General features: G+C 47.2%; 1 long non-coding RNA gene across 1 annotated transcript; it reads left to right on the top strand.

The window, feature by feature from the left end:
• The first annotated feature begins 2,691 nt into the window (after positions 1-2,691).
• On the top strand, positions 2,692-7,132 carry LOC144602735 (uncharacterized). Its single transcript, XR_013548495.1, has 3 exons — positions 2,692-2,857; positions 3,015-3,129; positions 6,548-7,132. It is a non-coding gene; the product is annotated as an uncharacterized LOC144602735 (long non-coding RNA).
• The last annotated feature ends 753 nt before the right edge of the window (positions 7,133-7,885 follow it).

Below are 7,885 nucleotides of genomic sequence, written 5' to 3'. Positions count from 1 at the left end.
AAACGCACACCTCCAGATTCAGAGAAAGTGACAATAAACGAAACTAAATCTTTCCCCCTCACCTTAAACCTATGTCCTCTGATTCTCGATTCCCCTCCTCTGGGCAAGAGAGGATGTGTCTACCCAAACTATTCCTCTCATGACTTAGTACATAGACCATCAACTCATTGTTGATATTGTAATCACCAAGGACTCAGACCGCACTGGGAATGAGTGAGAAGGTCACAAGTGATAGGATTAGAATTAGGCCATTCGGCCCATCAAGTCTATTCCGCCATTCAATCATGGCTGATCAGGATCGTATAGAAACATATAAAGTTCTTAAGGGGGTCAGGCAGCATCTCGAGAGAGAGAGAGAAGGAATGGGTGATTTTTCGGGTCGAAACCCTTCTACAGACTGAAGAAGCTGCCTGATCCGCTGAGCTACTCTAGCATTTTGTGTCTACCTGCGATTTAAACCAGCATCTGCAGTTCTTTCCGACACGGAAATTCTTAAGGGATTGTACAGGCTCGATGCAGGAAAAATGTTGGGGGAGTCCAGAACCAGGGGTCACAGTTTAAGAATAAGGGGTCGGCCATTTAGGACTGAGATGAGGAGAAACTTTTTCACCCAGAGAGTTGTGAATCTGTGGAATTCTCCGTCACAGAAGGCAGTGGAGGCCGATTCACTGGATGTTTGCAAGAGAGAGTTAGAAATAGTTCTTAGGGCTAACGGAATCAAGGGATATGGGGAGAAAGCAGGAACGGAGTACTGATTTAGGATGATCAGCCATGATCATATTGAATAGCGGTACAGGCTCGAAGGGCCGAATAGCCTACTCCTGCACCTATATTCCATGTCTATGTTTCTATCTATCTCTCCCTCCTAACCCCATTCTCCTGCCTTCTCCCCATAATCTCTGACACCCGCACTAATCAAAAATCTATCAACCCCTGCCTTAAAAATATCCACTGACTTGGCCTCCACAGTCTCCTGTGGCAAAGATTTCCACAGAGTCACCGCCCTCTGACCAAAGAAACATCTCCTCATCTCCTTCCTAAAAGAACGCCCTTTAATTCTGAGGCCGTGACCTCTGGTCCTGGACTCTCCCACTAGTGGAAACATCCTCTCCACATCCACCCTATCCAAGTCTTTCACTATGTTGTATGTTTCAATGAGGTCTCCCCCCCACCCCTCATTCTTCCAAACTTCGAGTACAGGCCCAGTGCCGACAAACGGCCATCGTCGGTTGACCGATGATCATTGCTTCTCGAGGTCTAGAGTTTACGGTCACAGCCATGAATCCCTCCTGATATCACAACTGTGTCCTTCCCACATCCCGCTCCATTACACCCATGCTTGAGAGCGATTATTACACAGCAAACTAAATTATTGTCAATCTATCTAAACAGATCTCCCACCCACATTCCAAAGGTGGATGGGTCTATCGGTTAATTGGTTTGGTATAAATGTACAAAATTGTCCCTAGTGTGTGTTGATGTGCGTGGATCGCTGGGCGGTGGGCCGAAAGGCCTGTTTCTTCGCTGTATCTCTAAACTAAGCTAAACTGCAGGTCACGGGAAGAATGTACAAACTCCGTACAGACATCAACCACAGTCAGGATTGAAGCTAGATCTCGGGCGCTGTGAGGCAGCAACTCTACCGCTGTACCACCGTGTTGCCCAACAAGGAACTACTCATTGTGCTGTTTGAACAGATTTAATTCCTGTTTCCTCGTGTTCCCAGTTTGCGTTCCTGTTTTGGGCTGATTCCGTCACGTGAAACTAGTTGGGGAAGTTCAAACCACGAGTTCTGATGCTGTAAAAAAAACAAACCGCCCAAAATATTTTGACCTTTCTGACTCATCTGGTTAAAATGGAAACTTCTGTTTTATAATATCGGCAGGAACTGCAGATGCTGGATTACACCGAAGATAGACACAAAATGCTGGAGTAACTCAGCGGGGACAGGGAGAGAGGGAGAGAGAGAGGGAGGGAGGGAGGGAGAGAGAGAGGGAGAGAGAGAGAGAGAGAGAGAGAGAGAGAGAGAGGAGAGAGAGAGAGAGAGAGAGAGAGAGAGAGAGAGAGAGAGAGAGAGAGAGAGAGAGAGAGAGAGAGAGATTTTGTAAGAAGGCAGCAAGCAACAGTTTTGATTGAACTACCTGTTTTGGTTTTGTGTACCTGTCTGCAAACAATTAAGTTTACCTATTTTTGGAAAAGACTAAATATATGGAATTTAAGTTTGAAAACAAGAACTTTTCTGTCTTCATTTCTGGCACCCACACCTCCCAACCTTCAAGAGAAAAGCTCCCGACCTCTCAAGACATTACAATATATATATATATATATATATATATAGGCCATTTAGAACTGAGATGAGGAAAAACTTTTTCAGTCAGAGAGTTGTGAATCTGTGGAATTCTCTGCCTCAGAAGGCAGTGGAGGCCAATTCTCTGAATGCATTCAAGAGAGAGCTAGATAGAGCTCTTAGGGATAGCGGAGTCAGGGGGTATGGGGAGAAGGCAGGAACGGGGTACTGATTGAGAATGATCACATTGAATGGCGGTGCGTACAGGCTCGAAGGGCCGAATGGCCTCCTCCTGCACCTACTGTCTATTGTTTATTGTACATATTTGTCACGCAGATATGTCATTGGGCCCGGGACTCATGACAAAAGCATTTGACTTCGCGATTGATTCCCCGAAACTGAAACTGCGCCCTAGAGGCGAATCCTGCACACATACACATAGACATCGTTCAGTGCGGTCGAACAAAGGCGATCACGCCAAACAACAACAACAAAAAATCTACAAAAAAAAAACTTCCCCTGCAAAATGGCAACAGTTTCCCCGAAGTGGTACCAGACGTCGATGGAAAGGTATTGAAATGACAAGCGAGCGATGTTGTTACACTGATGTTGTTACACTGATGTTGTTACACATTACACGATGTTGTTACACTGTGCAATTTCACCACTGAGCTCGGCTGGGAAAGGTTTTTGTTGACTCGCTGTTTCTGCCCTGTCTGCCCCACAGTTTCATGAACAGAGTGGCAATTGTCAGCGTGTCCACTTACAGGGATCGATACCTGGAGGAGATGAGGAAAACTGATTACCAGACGAAGAAAGCTGAGCAGAATGGGCAGCACAAGGTGCGGTATTGCTTCCCCCCCCCCCCCCCCCCATCGCGATCTCAACGCTGCTGTATATCTGCTTTCTCCTCGAACAGTCGTTGTAAAGTCGGTGCAGAGACTGAAACTGCTTTCTATTTCAATCTGAGCCTGAAGAAGGGTCTCGGCCCGAAAAGTCACCCATTCCTTCTCTCCAGAGATGCTGCCTGACCCGCCGAGTTACTCCAGCACTTTGTGTCTATCTCCAGAAACATAGAAACATAGAAAATAGGTGCAGGAGGAGGCCATTCGGCCCTTCGAGCCTGCACCGCCATTCAATATGATCATGGCTGATCATCCAGCTCAGTAGCCTGTACCCCCTGCCTTCTCTCCATACCCCCTGATCCCTTTAGCCACAAGGGCCACATCTAACTCCCTCTTAAATATAGCCAATGAACTGGCCTCAACTACCCTCTGTGGCAGAGAATTCCACAGACTCACCACTCTCTGTGTGAAGAAATGTTTTCTCATCTCGGTCCTAAAAGACTTCCCCCTTATCCTTAAGCTGTGACCCCTGGTTCTGGACTCCCCCAACATCGGGAACGATCTTCCCGCATCTAGCCTCTCCAACCCCTTAAGAATTTTATATTTTTCAATAAGATCCCCCCTCAGTCTTGTAAATGACCCGCTGAGTTACTCCAGAACTTTGTGTCTATCTCCAGAGATAGACAATAGACAATAGGTGCAGGAGGAGGCCATTCAGCCCATCGAGCCAGCACCGCCATTCAATGCGATCATGGCTAATCACTCTCAATCAGTACCCCGTTCCTGCCTTCTCCCCATACCCCCTCACTCCGCTATCCTTAAGAGCTCTATCCAGCTCTCTCTTGAAAGCATCCAACGAACTGGCCTCCACTGCCTTCTGAGGCAGAGAATTCCACACCTTCACCACTCTCTGACTGAAAAAGTTCTTCCTCATCTCCGTTCTAATGACTGAAAAAGTTATTCCTCATCTCCGTGCTGCCTGACCCGCTGAGTTACTCCAGCACTTTGTGTCTATCTCCAGAGATGCTGCCTGACCCGCTGAGTTACTCCAGCACTCTGTGTCTATCTCCAGAGATGCTGCCTGACCTGCTGAGTTACTCCAGCACTTTGTGTCCAACTTCAGTGTAAACCAGCATCTGCAGTTTCCTTTTACACGCTGCCCCCCCCCATCTCCCCGCCCCCATCTCCCCCACCATCTCCCCCCCATCTCCCCGCCCCCATCTCCCCCCCATCTCCCCGCCCCCATCTCCCCGACCCCATCCCCCATCTCCCCCCATCCCCTATCCCCATCCCCCCAATCCCCATCCCCCCTATCCCCCCCATATCCCCCCCATATCATCCCGTCCCATCCCCCCCCCATATCCCCCCCATATCATCCCATCCCACCCCCCCCCAAATCCCCCCCCCCCCCCCCCGAGCTTCCTGCACTCCGTCTGATTAAAATGGCATTTCCTGCTTTGTTGGCTGGACTGCCGAGTTGAGAATTCCCGTTCTTTGTGTGGGAACAACAGGAAACTCTGGTCAGGGTAGACACAAAACGCTGGAGTAACTCAGCGGGCCAGGCAGCATCTCTGGAGAGAAGGAATGAGTTTTCCCCCCCTTTTTTAAAACAACAATAAACGTTTTGGGTCGAGACCCTTCTTCAGACTGATGTCAGGGGAGTGGGAGGTAGAAACTAGACAAGACAACAGACAATAGGTGCAGGAGGAGGTCATTCGGCCCTTCGAGCCAGCACCGCCATTCAATGTGATTATGGCTGATCATTCTCAATCAGTACCCCGTTCCTGCCCTCTCCCCATGCCCCCTGACTCCGCTATCCTTAAGAGCTCTATCTAGCTCTCTCTTGAATGCATTCAGAGATGGTACATAGATAAGGAAGTCTATAGACAAGGGCGGTCATGGTGGCACAGCGGTAGATTTGCTGCCTCACAGCGCCAGGGACCCTGGTTCAATCCCCACCACGGGTGCCGTCTGTACGGAGTTTGCACGTTCTCCCCGTGACCCGCGTGGGTTTTCTCCGAAATCTTCGGTTTCCTCCCACGCTCCAAAGACGTGCAGGTTTGTAAGTTAATTGGCTTGGTGTAAAATGACCCGAAACGTCACCAATTCCTTCTCTTCACAGATGCTGCCTGTCCCGCTGAGTTACTCCAGCATTTTGTGTCCACCTTCAAACAAAAGTAGAAATGAATAAACAGCCCCACCTAGTGGTGGCGACAGCAATAGAGTTGCAGAACCTCCTTCCATGGGAAGACTTACATGGAGTCATAAAATGATACAGTGTGGAAGCAGGCTCTTCGGCCCAACTTGCCCACACCGGCCAACATGTCCCAGCTACACTAGCCCCACCTGCCTGCTCTTGGTCCAAATCCCTCCAAACCCGTCCTATCCATGTACCTGTCTAACTATTTCTTAATAATAATAATAATAATAATACATTACATTTATATAGCGCTTTTCATATACTCAAAGACGCTAAAGCGTTGGGATAGTCCCAGCCACAACTACCTCCTCTGGCAGCTCGTTCCACACACCCACCACCCTCTGTGTGAAAAAGTTACCCCTCAGATTCCTATTAAATCTTTTCCCCTTTACCGTGAACCTGTGTCCTCTGGTCCTCGATTCCCCTACTCTGGGCAAAAGACACTGTGCATCCACCCGATCTATTCCTCTCATGATTTTATACACCTCTATAAGATCCATTATAAAATGTTCTTTCCATTAAACAATGTTATTGCCCACACATGTACGTCAGAAAGCTGTTAGCATTGGAAAGAATTTTCATTACGACTGTGGGAATGACATACACATGCAGGATTTCTATATTACTGCAGATTGTCACCAATTGTATATTTTATTCACTAGATTTAGCCCTATTATTTATTTATTTAGGGAGGCAGCGATAGAGTTGCTGCCTCACAGTGCCAGAGACCCCGGTTCGATCCTAACCACGGGTGCTGTCTGTATGGAGTCTGTACACCCACCCCGTGACCTGCGTGGGTTTTCTCCGGGTGCCCCGCTTTCAACCCACACTCCAAAGACGGCAAGTGGCGCAGCGGTAGAGTTGCTGCCTTACAGCGCTTAAAGCGCCAGAGACCCGGGTTCAATCCTGACTACGGGCGCTGTCTGTACGGAGTTTGTACGTTCTCCCCGTGACCTGCGTGGGTTTTCTCCGAGATCTTCGGTTTCATCCCACACTCCAAAGACGTACAGGTTTGTAGGTTAGTTGGCGTGGTATAAATGTAAATTGTCCCTGTTGTGTGCATGATAGTGTTCGTGTGCGGGGATCGCTGGTCGGCGTGGACTCGGTGGGCCGAAGGGCTTGTTTCCACACTGTATCTCTAAAGTCTAAAGTTCTAAAAGAACAGCTATTTGCAATGCTGCTGGCTAATGATATTATTTACATACTGCATTCCAGGGCAGACTGCAAAATAAATCAAAAACATGCCAAAAGTGAAAATCCAATTCATCGAACAACCTTATGCAAGAATTACAGCACATCAAGACTTTTTTTAAAGATCGATAAGCTTCTCTGAAATGTAAAATTTAAATGCAATTAGCTTGTGCAAGGGTTAAAACAAAATCAACTTATTTTTAGGAGATCTGCAGAAAGTATACCTGAAATATTAATTTTGAATTCTGACTTTGTTCTCGAGATTTCTCAAAATTTGTTAACATGTTAACCTTTGCTATTGTTTTTAAAATGACGCTCGCTGATAACCTGGTTAATGTTTTATTACCGCCGATACTTCTACAAAACAATAAAATGTATGTAGCATTGTCAGTTCTTGCTTTTTTCATGGACAGGTGGACAGTGTAGGCAAAAGTTTAAAAAGACATTTAAAATCTACTTGCAATACATAATATAATGCAGCACATCAATACTTTTTTTAAAGATCGTTAAGCTTCTCTGAAATGTAAAGGTTAAATGCAATTCTCCGAGCTAGCTTGTGCAAGGTTAAAACAAGATCAACTTATTTTAGGAGATCTGCAGAAAGTATACCTGAAATATTAATTTGAATTCTGACTTTGTTCTCGAGATTTTCTCAAAATTTGTTAACATGTTAACCTTTGCTATTGTTTTAAAATGACGCTCGCTGATAACCTGGTTAATGTTTTATTACTGCCGATACTTCTACAAAACAATAAAATTTATTTGGCATTGTCAGTTCTTGCTTTTTTCATGGACAGGTGGGACAGTGTAGGCAAAAGTTTAAAAAGACATTTAAAATCTACTTGCAATACATAATATAATGCAGGTACCCTCTCCTCCCCTCCACCCTACCCCTATCTTGCCCTCCCTCCCCCCCTCCCTCTCTCCCCCCCCCCACCACCTCCCTATCGACCCTGCTCCCATCCAGATCCCTCCCTCCCCGCCCTTCTTCTCACCCCCCCTTCCCTCCCTCCCCTCCCACCCACTCCCCCTCTCCCCTCTTCCTCCTCCTCCTCCCCCTCCCCCCTCCCCCTAACCAATCCCTTCACCATCTGATCTGACTATTGTTTTGTGCTGGCCATAGACACAAAATGCTGGCGTAACTCAGCGGGTCGGGCTGCATCTCTGGAGAGAAGGAATGGGTGACGTTTCGGGACGAGGCCCTTCTTCAGACTGAGAGTCAGGGGGGAGGGGGGAGACCCAGAGATAAGGAAGTGTACGGTGTGAAAACGGGACAAAGGGGATGGAGGCCAAGGAAAATGTAGAATCGATCATTGTTAGCTGGGAGAAGGTGACAACAATGCAAAGCAAACAGAGATTAAA

The sequence above is a fragment of the Rhinoraja longicauda genome, chromosome 19 (assembly GCF_053455715.1).
Source record: "Rhinoraja longicauda isolate Sanriku21f chromosome 19, sRhiLon1.1, whole genome shotgun sequence".
Lineage (NCBI taxonomy): Eukaryota > Metazoa > Chordata > Chondrichthyes > Rajiformes > Arhynchobatidae > Rhinoraja > Rhinoraja longicauda.
This window is presented reverse-complemented; position numbering and strand designations above follow the sequence as displayed.